The sequence below is a fragment of the Nelusetta ayraudi genome, unplaced genomic scaffold (assembly GCF_046127955.1).
Source record: "Nelusetta ayraudi isolate G7.1 ecotype Tasmania unplaced genomic scaffold, CSIRO-AGI_Nayr_v1 ptg000008l, whole genome shotgun sequence".
NCBI classification, from domain to species: Eukaryota; Metazoa; Chordata; class Actinopteri; order Tetraodontiformes; family Monacanthidae; genus Nelusetta; species Nelusetta ayraudi.
The window spans coordinates 7,091,818-7,113,440 of NW_027466058.1; the positions used below are offsets into that span (position 1 = coordinate 7,091,818).

The 21,623-nt window shown below is 41.8% G+C and overlaps 1 protein-coding gene across 3 annotated transcripts in view; it reads right to left on the bottom strand.

Moving 5' to 3' along the window:
• The window catches only part of plpp4 (phospholipid phosphatase 4), a 59,527-nt gene that overhangs the window by 37,417 nt on the left and 487 nt on the right, over positions 1-21,623 (bottom strand). Inside the window, exon 2 of one of the 3 annotated variants that reach the window (XM_076019056.1) lies at positions 7,013-7,067. The exons of the other annotated variants lie outside the window; for them this stretch is intronic. The gene's annotated coding sequence lies outside the window, so the exon portion shown is untranslated. The remainder of the gene's footprint in view (positions 1-7,012; positions 7,068-21,623) is intronic. 3 annotated transcript variants of the gene reach the window in all.

The following is a 21,623-nucleotide window of genomic DNA, read 5'->3' on the forward strand; positions in this document are numbered from 1 at the left end:
GTAAAATCTAATCTTGGAGGCCGATTAGTCGACATATTAATTGACACCGGTGCTGCTTGCTCCTGCACAAATATCCCGTTACCTCTGACAGACGAGACCATTCAAATCAAAGGGATAGATGACACACTAATGACAGCGACCCTTACTAAACCAGTCCGACTTGATTTGGGTGCAATAGTGCTAACTGAGCCGTTCTGGTATTTACCAGGAAACAGCGAGGGTACTGTTTTGGGCATGGACATAATGGAAAAGCATGGCTTTATTATTCACTGTTTGGAAAAACAAATTGAGATTGCTCCAGAGAAAACGAACAAGAAACAATCGCTCAGAAACCATGCAAGCATTATGTCCATCACCACCTCTGATCAAGAATTCCAAGCGTGTCAAAACTCCATGTCTGTGATCAAAACCCGAGCAAATGTGCAGAAAAACCTAGATGTACATGAACCAACAAACATTGTTGACCAGTCAGCCAAGCAGGCAGCAATACGTCGCACAGATTTGACATTGGAAATGTCTGATACATCAGCTACAAGAGCCATCCAGACTACACCTATTGACTTAAAACAACAATTCTGGTGGCCAGCAATGGCTGGAGATGTTGACGGTTGGTGTGTTTCTTGCCTTGTGTGTGCTAACTTTAACCCAGGAAAACCTGGCTGCACTAGACTGTGCAGGCCTAATCCACCCAAAGACCCGTGGGGAGCACTGCAGATAGATTTCGTTGGTCCACTTCCCAGTGCCAAAGGGGGGTACCGCTCTTGCCACGTCATAATTGACAAATTCACTTGCAACAACACTGCAAGAACATTGGCACAGGCTTTAGCAAACCAAATCATCTCTCTGTTTGGAGCACAGCTTCAAATCGAATCAGTCAAGAGCAGCCATTTCGCAGGTTTTCTTTTTCCATTCCAGGAACTCCAGATGCCAAGAAAGCATCCAGAACAACCTGTATCCAGCTGGGTCAACGAGACCTACTTACCCATAGTTTTAACTGTGGGAGATGGGTATGGAAATATTCTATGGGGCCATACACACCTCACATTACACTTCTTTCAAAACAGTCAGTCAAATGGTCCCCCGGATTAGAACCGGAACAAAATTTTGTAACAACAAAATTTGCTGTAGTGAGGGAACCACCCATCTCCCCACTCTCAATATAACAGATAATATACAAATTTCCACGACCTTACAACTTAGTGTCAACACCAAGACACACCTCACTCCAAAATTTGGCTCTATTTAATTAATGTTTTAAAAGCCGAACCATGGACTTGATCCTAAAAAGTGTTATAACACGAAGGATCTAGAGCAAAAATTACATTTAGCTGCATGCATACAGCTCCACATAATTTTTAGACACATAGTTCATACAGATTTACTATTTAACCAAACTTGCTCCGCAGAAGACCAGCACAAAACTTGAATTAAATCTGAGACATGTTCATTTAACTGTTAGCCTTTTCCTTTTCAATTCGACCGGATTTATTGAACGTGACATAGCTTGCAGAACATTCGCAAAAGATTTACTTACAACTACTAGACAAAAGATTCTGTTTACATAAGACTCTCACACATGCCTTAAATGATTTGATTAATGCTCTGAATTTACATCGATGGTTCATGTCCAAAAAGAATGAAAGATGTTAATTATTCAGAATTACTTTTTATTTTCATTGTACTTTTATTGTACTTTATTAATGTCTACCAATAATTAATGTATTGGTTGTATTGGGTTCTTTGTCACTTTCCCACTTATTCACCCAGAACAGGTTTTTCCAAATTCCATCACCATATAAATCAGGTAATAAAATGGGACCACATCATGGGGTATATGACAGTAAGAGACACTGAGACCTGGTTCACTTCTCGCACATGTTGTCATGAAATTCCCAGTTGTATCATCTGTCACTTTAAAGCCGTTCACATGGATACGCAGACACCATCCAGGTGTCACACACACAGTGGTGCGTCGCCCGTGAAATGAACTCAAATCTACATCTTGGGCAGAATACCATTGAACCTGGACATCTCTCCCTGGTGGGAGGACACCTTCTACGTGGAAAGCACCCAAGCTCCAACAGACACCATGGACTGTGCTAAAGAGATGATTCTTAACACAGGTTATCATCTCACTGAAGCCCAGGTGCAGGCCAGTTAGCTAAGAGGACAGTGAAAACCTTGTCCAGTCCATCCACGCTTGGCTCAATATGCAAACACTTGAGTCACACACTTTGCCCTGGTACTCAGCTCCCTGCAACTACCAGATTTACAAAGACTGAGATGATACTACTATGGATGTGGGGAAGGACTGTCAATTCTCAACTTGACCCCTATCGTTTCATTCTGTGTTCATTTTTACTTTTGATGTTTGTTTTTTCCAGATGGCTCTCAGGGGCCAAAAGGGGGAAACTGTAAGACAGTCAAATCCACATCCTGAAGTGTTTTCTCTAACAATGGAAGTTCTTCAAAGACAGGGGTTCCAACTGTGTGTATCTCACCTATTGTAATCCGCTGATATGATTTACATGTCGCGGGAAAGGAACCCCCGAGGGCCAAAAGGTATCTCCTTGTGTTTGTTGGATTTGCATTCAGGGACTGTCTCTGCCTTTTGTTTAGAACTTTCCTTTGAAATGTTGTGAGTGTCAGTGCGAGAGGTATGAAGGTCTTGGTGATCTATTGTTGCTGTGGAAAATTACCCCTGATGACCAAAAGGTTCCTGAGTAGGAAGAGTTGATCTGATCTGAATCTTTTAAATATGCATTTTAGCAGTGTCTCTGTTCTGGGAGGATATTTAAGGGAAGGAACAAGAATCTGAGGGCGTCTTTCTTTTCTCTCCTTTTCTGGGACCGACTCTCTCTCTCTCTCTCTCTCTCTCTCTCTTCTTCTTCTTTTTCTTTGACTTCTTGATTTTTTCTACCATCATTTTTACACAACCGGTCTGTTACATTTTTGCTGCATTTTTACTCTGGACATCGCAATAAACTGGTATGTTATCCATTCCCCTTCAATATTAACTTGTTGAGACTTTTGTTTCTATGTGGAGAGCAATCTGACATCAGATATTGATTTAGTCTTCAGTTATATGGTAAATTCATTTGAGTAATGCTTGTACTCTTTACCTCTGAGTTGAATAGAAAAGATTGAGTGTCATGTTTTTCTAACTATTGAGTTGGAAGATATAAACCTCTGAACATCTCAACCTAGATGTCTGGGCTGTTCTTCTATGTTAAGAAGGTCACTGAATGCTTTGTCTATATCTGCCATCACTGAACTAAGATAGGGATTAATCAGAATCCCAAAGACCTTAGTTATATGGTAAGTTTCACTGGACATTATTCAAACCCTTAACCTCTGAGTTGGACAGATAAGATTGGGTATCATGTTCAATAACCTCTGAATACTCCAACCCAGACATCAGGCTCTTCTTCCATGTTTAATGAACAAACTGAATAGTTTTGTTAATTTATAGAAGCCATCCCTGAACTGAAGACTAATGTCAGATCACGAGAAGTTTATTATTATTGAGTCTATATTCTTAATTGTTAATCAAGTCTTTCTCTCAATCAATGTATAAAAGTAGAGTTATTATTATCAAATGGAGTCAGATTAAATTAATTATTATGTATTTTACTTTGAAATCCTCACCTTGACACCGGAACGACGGAATACGTATTGGGGAGATATTACTATTTGTGTCTAGATATTTCCTCCCCTACAAGGCCGACAAGGGCTGGCGAGCGTGAGTTATTGAGATGAATGTGAGTGTGGCCATGCGTGGAGAGGAAAAAAGACAGAGGAGGGGACAGAGGCGTTCTGATCTTTCACCCTACGATGTTCTCTTGGACACATTTATGACTGACACGCCGCGCAGACATTTATCACTGCTGTCCCACTCCCTGGTCACCCTGGCCAAATATCAAAGGCTCCACCACCAGGAGAAAATCAGCCCCTCTGTTCACTTCCGGCATGCATCCCTCTGAATCTCAACCGCAGTTTCAAAAAAGAATTTTGTTGGCTACAGGAATGAAAAGCAGGACCAGCACTTTGTCAAAAATGATGTTGCTTGCAGTTCAAGACTATCACGCTAATGCTTCTACAGTAAGAGAGACTTGAAGTAAGATGTTGGTTTGTTTGCATCAAGGAACATCTAATAAGCAACATAGTGATATGATAAAATAGCAACAAAAAAAAATAGCTCAGTGTTTTTTTTACATGCCTAAAGGGAAATAACAACACAAAAGGGTCAAATACAGACATCCCTACAGTGTGCTGTTAAATGTCAGAGATATAACAGTATCAAAAGATCATGTTACAACCATCATTGCATTGCACTTAAGAGAGGATAAAATAATCCTCACGACTCCTCTCAAGCTCCAACCTCAATCACCTTTATGTAAAGATCAATGCTCATTATCTACCAAGGAAAGCAGAACAATAATTTTAATTGCTTCATCTCACTAAAACATGTTCCATGTGTTTCTTTTCTCTATTCAGTTCCAACAGTATGCCATAAGCATCATGCATTGGGTCTCTAAACAATGAGTGGAATTTGAAATCAGTTTATTTTTTTGTCTGCCCATCACCTGTTTAACTGTGCGACTATCTGTATAAGAAGAAAGTGTAGTTTCTTCTTTAATGTCACTTCTGAAAAATAAATCTGCCATAAAAAAAAAAAAACTTACAGAACATTTACATCCCCACCACATGCAACATTGAAAAAAGACATCGCATTACTCATCCCAAACGGATCTTCACTTGATACAAAGCCCCTATTTTCTTCTACTTTGAGCTAGAGACTGATTGCGAATCAGCGTGGTTACACTGAGAGGTCACCTCCCCTCGCCGACAGAGAGGGAGAGGTTGATGAGGGAAGTCGGAGAAGGGTTTTTCACAAGGTGAAAAGCAACAGCATGCCGGTGTTCTAACAGCAGGCAGTTAGTCAGCGTCGGGTTGGCCTGCTGATTTGACCCGCTTCTCAACAATGCAGCTGTTGGAGCTGCCGCCCAAAGCCGAACCACCCACAGCTCTCACACCCGATTTGAACATTTAGAGCAAGGGAAAAAAAAATAACCTTGGGAGAAATACTGGCACACATGTTTTAACTTTCTCAAAGTCTTTGCAACAAAATATGTTTCTACAAATTATTAGATGTTAGATTCAGAATTTATTTTTGAGCTGCTACTTAAATCTTAAATGGTCCAACCAAATAATGAAAATAATCATCACCGCCATCATCATATTATTACTATTATTATTGTTGTTTTTATAATTATGTCAGATGCAGAGAATCTATTGGGAATTTCCCATCACAAGTCTAGGATTTGCTGTGAATGGTCCAGAAAAGAGAAATATATGTATTATATATCCAGTGAGCTGCAGCTGTGTCAAAGGAAAATGCCCTGCTGATGTGAGGAGTCAGAAAGGACGGACTAGTTGGCCAATAAGAAACAATGACTCACATGGTCAAGGTGGGCAGAACAACACACCCAGCCATGAAGAAGTGTATATATATTATGAATAGTCACTTTTTAAGGTACCCAGTAAAAGCAAGGTGCACCTACTAAAGGGGACGATGGTGTTTGTGCGCGTTTCATGAAGGTTTGTGAAGGCGTCTTCATTCACTGTCACTGCACGCTTGCTGATGGATTGTTCAGAAGCAGCAGGAGAACTGTTCCCTGTCGCATTTGCTGCCTTCACACGTTCTTACAGTTTTCCACAGCAGTGTAGCTTTGAGGAGTTTGTCTACCGCTAGTCCCAGGAGAGAGAGTGCTGTCCAGGTTGCGAAGTGGTTATTTTAGACACTGCACTTGGCCGTGCTGGACTGTTTAAATCAAAGCGAGCTGTTTGAACAGCATCTGTTTTAAGGATGTAATTGCCACCGCACGGCAGCGTCCACGGGCTTTGGATACAGATTAGCGCAAGCCGGCTCCAGATCCTAAGGTCATCACAGGCAAAGATCCAAAAAGGTACCACAGAGAACAAACTCAAGGTTTTTATTATTTTCATGCCCTTCAACAAATTAGACAAGGTTTTTATTTCTCTTTACCTTTCTTTTTTATTTTGGCGCCTCATATTAAAGAAAGGAGCTCCACGTACGTGGGTGTAAAAAAAATAATGAGCTGTTCTGCGAATGGGGGACTATTTTTCAATTACAGGCTTATTTAATGAAAATATTAATCACCGGAAAAGTTTCACTTGTTCCTTTCCAAGTTCTACTGACTATGACGTGTTTCTTGGACGCGATTCACCTTGCTGCGGCCGAGAGTGAGCTATCACTCTGGAGTGCAATGAAACACAGCCCCCGAGGAGCCGTCCAGGAAATAGACTGGCCTGACAGCAGAGCTCGTGGGCCTGGAGAGGATGCAGAGTTAGACGCGATAAAAGCGTCTGCAGAGAGACACTCGTGAGCTAGCTTGCGCTCGTTACATATTTTGAGAGACGGACCCGGAGACAGTTTTGTATATGCAGATTCTATTTCCTCAACCCTCATCTGTCATTGTACAGATAAGGGCGTGAGGCTGTGAACGACAGTAATGTAAGGGGAACCCAGAACAGGAGAAATGACGGGCGAATAGAGACAGCGAGCAGCGGGTTGGGTCACAAAGAGAAGGCGTGAGAATAGAAACATCATGAAGGCAGCAGATGTGAAGCGACGGATTTCTCAGTCATCTGCTTCGCAAAGGAGTTCGGCCACCTCCCCAAGGTCGACGTCATTCCTCCCACTCAACACCAGTCAGCTCATCAACGTGCCCGTGTTTACGAAGCTAATGAGGTTTAGCTGAGCTCACACATTCCTATGCCAATAAAACAAATGAATGTAATCTGCGGTATATTTCAGTGTCAATAAAGTTTAATTGTGCAATAATTTTATAATAGTAGCAGCTGTGGTTGCCCAGAGGCATAAAAACAAGCCTCAGCGTGACCGCAGCCGTTACTGGCGGCCCCTTGATGAAACGTCCTCGGTGAACGTGCTGACAGCGTGGGATTAATGTTCTCTTCTTTCACTCACAGGGTTGGGCCGCCGTCCGCGTCGGATCCAAGTTGGAGATTAAGCCGGAGCAATTCTGTGAAAATACGTGCGCATTTTTAATTCCGCACATTCTTAAGTACTTGTCACAGCCGGTTACGGCAAAAGGTGAAGCAAATTGGCTTCGATGCCTTGGCAAGGCGCTCCCTGGTTTAAGCGCAGCGTGGATGTAGAACTTCAATCTCCTTCAGGGCTGATTCAGTAAATTCACGGCAAGATTCTCTGCAAAAATGATGCCAGCTTTGATTAGTTTTATGCCGACCCAAATGTGTCTACTGAGAAAAAGTGTTCTTCCCTTTGTCTCGCTACATGTTTTACAGTTTGTCTGATAACTATAGTTGGGCAAGGGAAAATCCTGGAGGTGCACCTCGTCTGTAAGAGGCTAAAATAAAGTGTAAGTTCAGTCGAGAGGTTGCAAAAAGTCATCGATCCAGCTCCTCATTTCAGAGGTGCAAGTTTTGCTGGAATGCTTAGTCCTACTAACCAGTGTCTGAATAATCTGAACTGTTTAAATAAATAAACTGTGTGATTTACGGCCGGACCAGGACGGAACTCCACCAACGTGACGGAAACATGTTGATATTTTTGGCTGTGAAACAGCAGCTCCGCTGTCAGGCAGCGCAACATGGAGGCAGTTGACGTGCGTTGTCATGCAACCATTACCTGCGATCAAATGATAGAATAAAATGCAAGAAATCTGAGACCGCTGCTGTATCCTACATCAGTAGAATTGGTGCTGATGAAGCCCAGGATTATTTGATGTATAGCCTTTAATAACGACCCTGAAAAACATCTTGTGACTACCTCGATTCGCAGTCTGTGTTTGTTTTCCTGTTTGGAATTGCATCAGCTGCATTCTGATCTAGCATTGATGATATTGATTGACTGGGTGTGGAGATAATAGGCCGACTCTAAATCAGAGGTGCAGCTCTTCCACTGTGATTCTGTGTGCTGTGGAATTGTGGAGTAACGTCTTTGCCAATGCAGAGGCATACATTTGCATACCGCCCCCATTCAGGGTCAAAGTTTTTCAGAGTGTACCACTGAAATAGGCACTTTGTGTTAATTGTTCCATTAACTTAAAGTGGCTATGATTGAATAAAGAGAGTCCATCTCCTCGCACTCATCTCCATCACACCACCTCCTCCATAATCTATACATATATGTATACATATATGTATACATATATATATATATATATATATATATACATATATATATATATATATATATGTGTGTGTGTGTGTGTGTGTGTGTGTGTGTGTGTGTACAAATCATCCCTGTATCACATTTTAAGTAGGATAATCAGATGTATTGAGTGCTCATGAAGCCACTTGATACATTAATGCTTTGCTATACTCTTGCCAAAAGGCCCGCCAAGAGTAGAAGAAGGTGTTGCTTTTTGCTCTGCCCTTAATGAGAAAGTGTCGACAGGTGAGATGAAATAAAACCATGAAGGAAGCATTCACACTGCTACCACCCTGATTTAAAAGCTTCCTTGTAATAGTTAGTGTCTGCCATATGTGAATTTATTGGTGACTGTCCCCACTTACCTTTGCTCGGTCTCACATACATTTTTTTTTTTTTTTTACGACTATTAAATTTATTTCTCACACGTCGTAACACGGGGCTGTATGGTTAGCAAGCATGCACAGGCTGTTTTGACGTGATCACAGTCGATCAACGTCATCGATCTGTGAAGAATGAAGGGTAAAGAACGAAGGACAACATCAAAAAAGGCAGCAAGAGGCAACATTCACTGCCGAAAGGAGCCGTGTTGCCTGTTGTTGTTAGCTCAGTGATGTCAATATAATGATAGTTTTCTAAGTTAGACGGCTTGCTAGCTTCATGCTTCCTGATTCTGTGGGAGACACTGAAGCTCTGGTATCGTAACGTCTCAGGAAGACTCTGCTCGGTCCTTTTAACCAAGACCACCAGAATTCAGTTCTGCTGAGATATGTACACATTCTGAGCTATTTGTTTTTCTTTTAAGAGCGTGACTGAGTGGGAAAAAAAAAATCAAGACTAAATTTGGGTGTTAAATTTAGAAAAGCAAGTGTGATCGGTAAATGCGTCCTTTGATGTAAGCTCTAATTTTAATTGCACAACACATCGGGCGAGGGGAAATGTTAAGTGCAGAGGAAGGGCCTCCACATTCAACCAAAACAATGTTAAATGATCAAGACTTTTGCAAGAGCTCACAAGAAATGAGAGATTGAACTATCTAGTCTTACATCAGCGGCAGGGAGAGGGCAGAGAAGCAAACCCAGATCCCAGGAAAGTGTTTTCCACCAGTACGTGTGAAAATGTTAATCTGCTTATAACTAACATTCAGCGTCAGCGTGAAACCAAAACAGTAACCTCCTCAGCTGTCACTCAAGCGCAGCCGCCCTGGAGATGCTGACTTCTCCTCAGGTTGGCAGCTTCAAGTCCCTCAACAGCTGTACCGCATTAGTCAAAGGTTCCTTCAGCCGCTCCGACGAAACTGAGGATGAATAAAACAGGCCTGTCCCGATTAATAATCGAAGAATGTCAAAACGGGGTCAGAATCATCAACGTCACAGCCGATCCTGCTCAGAAGCTGTATTATGTCTCGCAGTGGAACATTTAGCATTGCTTAAATGTGCGTTCAAACGACCGTTAGCATCTCGTGATGTGTCTGCTCTGCTGGCAGCAACTAAAACATTTTGAGAATCCAAGACTGTTGTGTGAACGCTTCTGTCTGATTATTTAGCCAGTTTTTGTCTGTTGCGAAATAACAGGGTTTGTGACCAATGTGTTAATGCATTATTCTTGCCAATGCCTTGTGTGTGACAAGCTGACAAAGCACCGCTGTCTCATATTTTCTTTTGCCATGGCAGAGAGAGTGTTTTTGTTTGTCCTCACACTTGAACCTGCATGCATGCATACCTGAGTTAAATATTTACCTGCACTGACTGCTGATACAGTTGATTTGTGTCGCGCATGGTTCACTGGCTGATTTTTAGAGACACTTTTTGATTTTGATTTTGTATGAGGGTTTATTCTTGGTGCATTTGTGTAAACAACTCAGGCTCATCTGAGCTCAACCAGGCAGATGAAATATTCACGGATATGGAGGAGCCTTTAAAAAGTTGGGACCTTTCCACTAACATATTGCACTTATTTTAGAGGGAGGCACTTTACGAGTTGCATTCCTGATGTTCATTGTGTTGTTCGTTCTGTTTCTAAGTTGCATCGTGATAAAATCTGCTTTAATTATCTGAATTTTTTGAACCGTTACAGTCAAATAGACTTCGCTTCAAAGGGGAAAACCAGATAAACTCTTGGGCATTTTTGCCAGTGTAGCCATTTTCTTTTAAATAATGAATAATAAATATGATCAGTGCAATTCCAATGGATTTCCAATGGGATGAGCTCACCATGTCTTTATTTATATTGAAGAAAACGCAACCACAGACTTGATTATTAAATTTCATTTATATATTTATTTTCAGATAGAAGGTAGCAGGTTTTTGCAGCATACCACCCGCTTATTATATTAACAACCAGCCTCTTGGAGTCTGGTTGGGGTGGCGGGTGGCGTACATAATCAAATTAAACACTGATCTGATTAAAATCCCGTCACATAAACATCCCGCTTTGAACACACTGGTCAGATCTGATCACAATTTCAATCTGATCGGAGGAGGTTGTGAAACTCTTTCCTGATCGTATCAAAGTCCATGTGAACAATCGGATTAGCCGAGCTTCCAACTGTCGGAGCATTGCGTGCATGTCCACCACATGACTTAACAATTGTGTCACATCGCAGACAAAGATAATCGGGCCCCGCTCATCTCTTTGTACTAATATTGTAAACAAGGAGGATGTTTCTTTGGTGTAGAAACTGACCCAGTTTTAAAAGAAATGAAAAATCAAACACAAAAAGCTTGATTGGCCTTGATAACAGCTCTAAGTACTGCACGCTAAATTAATTAGTTTTTGTGTGGGAATTTTGGCTGACTTTACTCAGAACACATAGCTCTGACATTCATGAGGAAACTACAGGAAGTTCAGGTGAAGCAAAAGGGAGATCGAGAGAAAACAGCAAAGCGCAGCTGATTCAAGCCCCCTGTGGGCGATCTTGTCAGGCTTCAAGGTTCGAAATTCTCCGCTCCTTACGTGATGCTGAGGTAGGAAATCCCGGCCCGCGGGTACCGACAGATTTGTTCAAGGCCCGTACCATGAGAAGATAATAAACGGACAGTGGTAACTGAGAGAGCATCATGGGCACATCCTGGGAGACCCTCTACCTCAGCGAGGCGATAGGGAAGATTATCTGCTTTTAAAAGGGGCAAATATTTGGATGTTGAAAGCAGAGGTGCGAGACTCGAGGGAGTGAAGCACTCTTGTCCCAGTAAATTCACAATAGGGAGCCTATTCCTGGAAGCACGGAACTTTCCCTCTGCTCCAGTGATTTGCCGTGCGCCGCTCACCTAAACCTGCAAAGGCTGTCGGGCAAAGGCCTCTTATCATGTGGTTATTCAATGATGCACAAAAGTAAGAATTATAGACTTCGCCAGAGGCCAAGGCCCAAATTTTTCTACCCAACGGTTCATTGACTGATTCACCCTGGGTTGGCTCCAAGTTAAGCTCTGGACTACTTTCAGCTCACAAATGTCTTCTCTGTTTGGGGTTCAGCCAAAAGAGAATTTTCTAACATGATCCTTCATTGCATCTTGTCTGATGAGTTTGTGGTGTTCTTGTATTGTTCCTCTAACCGCAATTTATGACTCTGATTGCAAAAAATTAAAAATGTTTCTGCAATTTCGTTAATTTACAACGTCCCCCATTGGACATTGCAATGACGTCAGTGAGTCTGGAATACAACCATGGTGCTTTGCATTTCAGTAATCATCATTACCAGTACAAATAGAATATCTATACAGAGCAATCATTCTTTCCTTTTGACTCTAACTACATAAACAGTCACATGGACAGTCATTTCACGCACTCATGCATGTTACTATAGCTATACTACTAAGATTCATTCATTCATTCATTTTCCATACCCGCTTATTCCCAAGCTCAGGGTCACAGGGGTCTGCTGGAGCCTATCCCAGCTGTCATAGGGCGAAGGCAGGGTGACACCCTGGACAAGTCGCCAGTTCATCGCAGGGCCACATAGAGACAGACAACCATTCACACTCACATGCACACCTACGGACAATTTAGAGTGTTCAATTGACCTCACATGCATGTTTTTGGAGTGTGGGAGGAAGCCGGAGAACCCGGAGAGAACCCACGCAGACACAGGGAGAACATGCAAACTCCACACAGAAAGGTCCCAGGTCCAGGCCCCGGAAGCGAACCCACGACCTTCTTGCTGTGAGGCTACAGCGCTAACCACTGCGCCACCGTGTCGGCCATCTACTAAGATTCAGATTAAAAAAAAAAAACACTGGTGTGCTAGGTGTCCTATCACAAGGAGACGTCGTCACAACTAAAGCTTAGGTAATGCCTTCACGTTCTTATAATTTCATTTGGAGTGAGAGGAGACCTTGAATTTGACAGAGGTCAAGAACTAACGGGCTCATTTGGACAGACAGTTCGAAAATCCAATAATAATTCAGAGGAAGCACATCCTGGCATAATGTTTCACTGACACGCCCTTTTTCTTCACGCTTCTGACATGTGTCTGGCTTGAAAGGGATCCTGTTTTTTTTTTAACATGACCTCCTTGTGAAGTCACATTGGAGCAAAGCGGCTGTGCCGCCTATCAAAGAGGTCTGTTGGGCTTGGATTTCACCGCATGTGGAATCGGAGCAAAGCACGCTCGAGAGCAAACAGAATCCATTCTAGTCAATCTGTCAGATTCCACTGCAGGCGGAACAGCAGCATCTCTCAAGCAGCACAGGTGTGACACACACTTCAGATACGCTCTGGGTCAATTTTTTCCGCTCCGATTCTGCGTCAATTGTAGATCAGTAGGTAATATCACTCCAAACAGGAAATCAAACACACACAGCATCCGTTAAAAGTCCATAGACTCAATAGCAAAAACAGTTACAACGTTTTTCATGACATACTTATCAACAGGATGTATTAATATTGAAGTTTACCCAACTATTTACATCTTAAAGCCCACCATTGAGATAAACAATAAAAATACAGCCAAGCAATGTTGGATTAAGTTCAGACTTTGACTTTATTCACGGTTCTTGTCATTGTTCCAGTTAGCAGATCCAGTGTACGCTTCCAATTTTGCTGTGATCATGTGATCTGACAGCGCCATTCTTATGGCGTGCAGCGGAAATGACTAATATCGAGTACTGTGAAACACACACAAGACATTGGCATTTGTTTCAGTGAGTGCATTGAGTGCCTTCCAGATCTCCAGAAACCACAACACAACTAATGTCAAAATGACAGAACTTTAAGGACAATGCCAGAAATTTGCAGGTATTTATTACAAAAACCTAATTGATGGATCAGTAAATAGCAAAATCTAGATATTTAAAGAGCTTCTAAATGACTTCATGAGGTAATCAATGTACTTATTCTTTAGTTCTTTTTCCATTCTTTCTACCTGACGCAGCTGATTGTCCACTAAAACATCCCCTTAACGGCAAAGCACAAAAAGGACAGAGTGTAACGGAGGGATCAGATGCCCGTGGAGGGATTAATAGATGGGGTTGGGTAGATGACAGCAGGGACAGCAAGCATAATGAGCAGATCAAACGATTGCGCAGATTGAAATGCCACAGCAGCTCGCAGCGACGACAGACTGAGGTGTCAGGGAATTCCTGCTTTTGCTGTGATAGTCAGCAGCCTCTGCTCTCAGCGGGTGCCGCGGTTACGTCTGCCGCATGCCGAGTTTGCAGATGCACACTGTCCTCCTTTTGTTGTTTCTCATCCTCTTCCCCAGCTCAGCTTGATCACGATTGCTATCAGGTTTTCCTTTCTTTCTTTGCATGGAGACCCTGCTTGTTTTCACCGTGTTTTGTACGACCAAAGTTGCAGGTACAATACAAGCGAGGCGTCTAAAAATCTCTTAATGATGGTTTCAAAGTTGGTTAGTTGCTTTAATGAGACCGCTGATTAAATTCTTCAGTAAACCTTCAAAAGCTTCTAAAAGTCCAGTGATACTAATTAACTCCAGTTTTCAGTCATTCACCGTAGATAATCTTTTTTCCATTTTTTTAAAGTATTATTTTTAGTCAATTGAGTCGTGTGCAGGAATTCATGTGCACACACAAGTTTCATATCGTTAAACTACGAACTGAAAACGTGAATGTTATCAGTTTCATTGTGAAATAAACAAAAGGCCAGCTATTCTCAAGAATGAAATATTTATTTTTCGCTCTGTTTCTGAAGTAAGTGATTTGTTCACTTTGTGCTATTCCTTCTGCTAAATACACAAATGCAGAGTGGGCTGTGGACAATTTTGCATCCGACTCTGCAGAGCTGTCACTGGATGTGGTCGTTGTTGATGTGATGATACTTGACTGTTGACTGTTAACTATTATTTAACTCTATTCTTTTTTTTCTTTTTTCTTTTTTTTTTTTTTACCATATTATACTTTTCTTATTATGGCTAGTTTGACGATAGTAATGAATTGCCCTTCTGGGACTGGTAAAGCATTTTGACTCTAAGTCTGAAACGGGCTACTTTGAGCCACTCTGTGTTTTGCTCATTAACAGCTCAGCCTCATAGCAGGCAGGGGAAGGGAGAGCTGAGTTGAAAGAGGAGGCCAGAGCTGTTGCAGTTCAGTTAGAATAGCGGTCACACAGTTTGTGACATGTTGTCTGGGCTACACTTAGCAGTTTGCAGCAGCAGTGACGAGTCAATTAGCAGGTTGATAGGGACAAAGAGTCATGACTCACAAGTGTGTGAAGTGATACCGTTTTAAACGATTGGGGACTATTTGCAATGAACACTTGTAAGTCTTGTCACATAAATAATAGCATGGCGCTGCCTGCAAAGTAAAAAGTAAACAATGCAGACACAACAAGAGGTTGGGAATTCGCAAGGACGGACTGTTTGACAAAGCAATGCCTGCCTGCAAGCACTGTACAGCAATAGAATGACAAATATCAGAACTCACCCAGTAGGACAGCACGGTGCGACACACTGCTTCAGTCTGACAAGAGATGGCACGCTGAACACCACTGTCAAATTGTATATTTCTCCTCTACTTTTGTTCTCACATTGGCTTTAATCTGTGTCATTAGTGAAACTGTCACTTAGAATTAGTTCTGTTGTGACAGAGATTCTGCATAAATCACGATGCTGGGCGAAGAGCTAAGTGTTTCTTTTAGTTTTTCACACCAGGCCCTGACTGGCAAAGTGAGATGCATAGCCAGGTGTGCTGTCAAACAGACAATACTTTATCACGGATGCTCCAATTAATTGGTCAGTCAGTCAATGATCATTAGTGTTCAGTAATGGGTGAATGACCGGGGTCCCACAAGCCAACAAGACGATAAAGCTACACCTTAATTTATTATTTAGCGTTCTCTTACAGGCTGTATTTTCTATTTCTCATTTAAAAGCTATCCAGTTTCTGTCTTGTTAATCTATCTCTCTACTGGTTAATGTCTTAATTTCTAGTGTTAGGAACACAGAAGTCTGAGGCAACCCAAAGTCAGATTCAGTAGCTGAAGGGGTCTCCTGAGACAAACTAAAATGAAAAGGCTGTATTCATTGTTGCTCACATTTGTGTTGACTGTTGAAAGATGTGGTTTACATCATGGAAATGCACACCCTGCGTGGGTGCAGATCAAATGTTTGGGGCTTCTTTTCAGCCAAAAGCGCACACAGAGTTTCAAAATCTTTCTTCAAACACCTCTGACCAGGTCTCTTGGGGATGGATAAATGGATGAATAGCTCTTTGGGTGCCACAATCCAAAATGGTCTGCGGTAAAATTTCATCAGAGAAATAATTGCAAGCTGGTTCAAGTCCAAATCCAAGTTTCCATTCAATCTTTTCATTCTGTCTTCTAACTTTGTGTGAACATTGTTACGTGTCCATGGTTTAAGTCGTGCTCTTACCTGAATCTGCTCCTTTTTCTTCGGGGTCACTGTCAATTAGAAGCCACATTTTAGAACCAACACCCAAAATACAATTAAATTCCTCGACTTCAGAATGAAGTACCACAATGTATGTTCTTTTTGGAGTTAAATTGAACCAGATGTGTTTTATGTGCTTTTGCAGGAAAACAAACAAACCAAAAAACATCCAAAACTCTTTTCCATTGCTATTTCCTGTCTGTCTTTATTCATGATGGGCCTCATTTTTTGTAAGATCTACAAAACAAAAAACACAAACTAAAGCAATTGAACACACTAGACAGATGTTGTGTTGTATATGTTTACATAAAGTGGGCAATCCACTGAGATTGCAAGTGCAAACTTTAAAACATTGCTAAAGTGTTGAAGCTCAGCCTTTTTAAATAAGGGATTTGCATGCCCTACTGGCTTCCATCAAAGGGAATATTGGAAAGCAGAGTGACTGCAAGTGAAAAATCAAAACTTGCAGCCATAGAATTGTTCTTTAGGATTGTACAGTAGCACAGGAAGTGCTGCGTCATCTTTGCCGTGCACGTTCACAAGGGACACTGAAGTCCTGCCATTGTCATCGCCATCTGGTCAGCGATGTATCTGGACTAACGATTGCATGTAATGTAAGGCAAAGGATGCATCCATATGTGCACTGTGCATTGTTACACCAGTGTAGCTCCTATCTAATTGCAAATGTGCATATGGTCTCATGAGATCATATGCATGTGTGTGTGTGTGTGTGTGTGTGTGTGTGTGTAGCTAGATAGAAAGACAGACTATTTGACAAATAAAAGAACCTCAAATGGCTAATGACAGATGGCTTTGAATCAGATCATTAAATTGTCCCCCATGGTACCAATGTTTAGTGCAAATATAAATACCTGCCTTTCAGTTGTGCTAAATATAGATGTAAAAACAGCCAACGCAAACACTTTCCCCTTTTGGTAAATCACATTGCGCATGCTAAATAATCTATTGGCATCATGTCCGTCCATTTGCATGCGCAAACCTTTACTCTCAGTCCCCATGTGTCACAGTTTTCAGATGTGAAGTGAAACTAGTTATGTCCACGTGTGTTTTGAAGCCTTCAATATCAATGTGACTCTCTTATCACGTTCCCTTAAATAAAAGACCTGACACTTAGAGCATCAAATGTCAGCTACCTACATTTAAAAAAATGCATGAAGTCAGTACACCGTCTTAATCACACAGGACATAATGACACGGCTGCAGCATATTTGCCACATAATTCTCGTCAGGTAAAACTGAAGGTCATCGTAGGGCACAGGCTGCTTCAGTAAATCTTGCAAGGCGTTCCCTTCCTCTTTCTCAATTTTTTTTTACTGCCGGCGCCTGCCAGTGCTGGGGCCTTTGTATTAAAAGGCTCCATCGGTATCAGGTTACGTTCGGTTCCAGTGTGCCTCATCGTGGCTCTCACATTTCACTGAGAAAATCGATTCTTTTAGATTCACTGTACATAAGTCAAATGTTGTGGCGTTATGAATCTCTTACAAATTTAAGTAAATGACCAATCTACTAAATGCCAAAATTAGTGCATTTGGCCACACAAAGCAGTAATGATTGAGTATATGTATCCCTTTTGACCTGAGATTAATGGTCAAAGTTCAAAGACAGCAGAGGTCTGAGGTAAATGTATTTTGAAAAAAAGGGCAAAAAAAAAATGCAAGATTTAATTAGTTTTTTTCCAACAGTGTTGGAAAAAAGGTTTTGGACACCTCATGCATTTGTGATGTATTGCATTAAAAGTCTTAAGTCTCCAAATGCAATTTATATCCGTGCAGTCAGCAGCATTTACCCACATGCTGTACGTGCAATGTTCCGTATCCAGTATGACAGTGCAAGAACAACAAGAATTTTGTTTTCTTTTCTTGTCTTTTTGACAATAAACAACAAAATATAATTTCCACTTTTTTTCCATGCCTTTGATACAGTAATGAAAATAATTGGGATCCATTTAAATATTTTAAGGGTGAAAACTTTTTCCACTCCTGTGTAAAAATAACTATTTTGTGTTAATAAGTGGATGGGAAGCAGAAAAAGAAACACTCACCTTCCAGCAGATCACAGAAAGCTCCATGCAGGCTATAAAATCTGCTAAGTCTCAAACAGTCTCCTCACTGACAGGACCCTCTAAGACTTGCCAACCCTCTGGGCCGTGTCCCAGCACTGCTCCTAAGCCCTCCTCTGGGAGAAGAGGATAAAATGCGGCATATCGTTGTTTCCTGGAACGACTGCTGTTGATTTAGCGGCCGTGTTGTCATCTGACAAAAACTCTTAACATAATCCTTTAAAGTCACAGATCCTCTCGTCGTATCACAATGTTTAACTTGTTTTATGTAACATTACAATGTACTACATTGTGATGGATTTCCATACAAATGCATATGCATATTACAAAATACACATTTCTTCTATTATCAGGCAGACAGTTCAGTTAAAATCACAATTTTCACCCAAAGTGCGATCACATAAACAGCTTTGTCTTATTAACTCACTGAAAAAATGATCTCTAGCCAAACATGTGAACACACTATTGGACTGTACTGACTTGCCAGAGTGGTACTACTTGCCCTTAAATTGGACAAAATGATAGAATGTGATACACACTTTGTATTTGTTTGGGTTTTTTTTTTTTTTTCATCTTTTGTGTTTCTTGAGTTGACTGCAGCCTTTTATCCTCAATGAAAGGAGCGGTATAATTTTCCTCCTGTGTCTGAGTGTTGGTACATGTCCATAAATATGTCTGTATGTATGTTTTAAGAACACATTAAAATGTGAGTGCAATATAAAAAAAAGTGCAGCAATTAAGAGGCTTTATGTAAACTCACTATTAAGCCAAAAAAAAAGAAAAAAAAAAGAAAAATTGGCTTCGCTTCTGTTTGATAAACGGAAGACACAGCCTTTACCAGGCAACCACTCAAGGAAGAAATAATTTCTGGCTCTTGCTTGTTTGGCCTTTGGAGAGGGAAATAGCACCGGTCTCATTATCCGCTCTTCCTGTGTTGAGTGGTTAACCGCCGAGAGGGCGAAGGGAAAAAAAGAACTTCAGCCTTCAGCCATACAGTTTTTCGGCTTTTGTTTTCGGTTAAATGTCAAAGATCCATTTCCATTTAGATTAAACTTTATGCTCCACGCACACAGCAGGCGTGGGACTCAGCATGCCGTGCTGGCTGCGGGCATTAGCAGTTTGATTGCGCAGGGTCAACCGTACGTCACAAACCTGACTCAGATCAGTTATTCTATTGAAGTGGACGTGCTGCTTGGCAGGTTCGGGCTAATAAAAAGGAACATTCATGGCGCAGGTCATCGTTTATATGAATATGGTGTAAAAGGTGTTTAATACGGTGTGATATCCGAAAAACAGTGAGACGTTTAAGTGGTTATTGGCCGTTCTACTGTGTTTTAAATGTGTGGGTGAGCTGCCATTTGCAGGGATGGAGTAGTGTGAGGTGTCAAATTAAAAAATTCTATTAGAATAATAACAAACAAAAAAAAAGAATTGAGGTTGTATGAGAGACAATTGATTCAAGAAATCTCACCAAGTTGATATTCACACCGGAATTAAAGCGTTAATTCATTCACTCTTCACCTCCCCTGGTACATGTTCATAATTACAAAGTAATATTAAGGCAAATTAGACTGTTGGTGCCATTTTTTCCCTGGTGAGAAACCTAATTGTCAATGAAACGGGCAGGCAGCGGAAAGCAGTTGGATCACCCCTGCGCTGACATGCCAGCCAATTACTGGTGGGATAACTAAAGCGGATCCTCCTGAACTCTGCTAAAAACACAGACACAACTGACTCGAATCTGAGTCCCCGTTTAATGAGTCACATTCACCACGGTCAAACCTATCTGAGAAGGCAGGTTTCAAAACAAAACAAAAACGAAGGCTGCCAAATCTCAGCAAACACGCCGAGACCCAAACGCCGATACCTTCCCGAGCCACAATCACAGGCTACACAAAGACATCGGCAGCCAAAATCTGCCCCTTATTTCTCCAGAGAAGAAACTAACAGATTTTGTTTGACCCCAATTATCCCCGCCTTCGTCAAAGACCTCGAGGTGAAACAAGAACAGGGACCCGCTGCCACGCAGTGCCAGAGGGCACCACTCTTTGATCCACCAGAGGAAAAGCAGTTTCAACACAGCAATGACTGCGGGAGTCACAAAGAATCGTGTCACACGGAAATACTCCCGTCGCCAGGAGACGAATACTTGTCTCTCGTCAAAAACTGAAAGGCTGCATTCTCAGACACGGAGGCGCTGGGAATTCTTTTTATTTTTGCTATCTCCCAAATTTAATTAGGCAGCAACGTAGTTCTGAAAGACATGGCTGCTCATTGTCACACCAGTGTTGCTCCTATCTAATCGCAACCGCGCATGTGGTCTGATGAAGTGAAATGCTCACGGAGCTGAGCCGTGTTGTGTTCAGTCGGAGAAGAAAGACGGTGTGTTTGTCGAAGGCTTTTCGGGTCAGCGAGGAGTAAAACCTGACTTCTAGACAAGGTTAATTGAATGTTTTCTCCACCGCGCTGGGATTTTTTGAAGTCAGTAAGCAAAGCTGACCCAGCAGGGGGGGGCCTCTTCCAGTCGCAAAGTTTTTATCCACCATTCATGTTTTTCTTTTTTCTTTTTTTTCTGTGTGTGGCAAGAGGAAAATCCGGGACTCTACAGCTCCAGCATGTGCAGACAGTTGACATACATGTTGACAATGCTGATGATACTGTGTGAAACATTTCTTCGGGGGCGCAAACTCACACTCACAAAAGCCACCAAAAGGTGCACCCAACCGGGCCGGCATCACTAAAACCGGATACATCATGAGACACTTTCGATCGCCCTGCACCTCTGCCGGACTGATCCAATCCCTCGACTTAAGCTTTGTCAAGCTTCCCCAAACATCTCACCGTCGGCTTTTTACGAGGGTGTAATCCTTCTAGGGACGACAGCTCAACACAACCACCGAGCCCAAGGACAGATAATAATGGTAACGTTGCACAAGCAGCATATAGCCGCACTCCCAAAATCAAAGGAGCTCACAGCCTTTTGTGGCCCATATTTCGAGGGAGGGGGAGAGAAAGTCATCTCAGAGAAATATATGTTATAAGGCTGCATCAGGCGAGGATATAAAACAAACAAGCAGCGCCACAACCATGACGCAAAAAAGGACAAAAAAAAACCCAGAGGCTACGAGAAATTAATAATTCATTTCAGTCGCGAGTGAGATATACGCTCTTGGAAAGAGTGGTAAATATCACACCGCCGCTGTGTTCGACTCCGCTTGCATCACGGTCTCTGTTGTTGAGGGACTTCACACAAAACCACTGTGTGATAGCAAGTGTTTCATTCTCTCCGCAAACACATATGAAGCTTTTATTGATTTATTTTATGAATACGATTCATTTCTCACTTGTCTGGCGAAGTTGTTTTGCAGCGTGTTGCAACCTGTTAACGCAGTGTGTGTGTGTGTGTGTGTGTGTGTGTGCGTGTGTGTGTGTGTGTGTGTGTGTTTGTTTGTGTGTTTGTTTGTGTGTGTGTGTGTGTG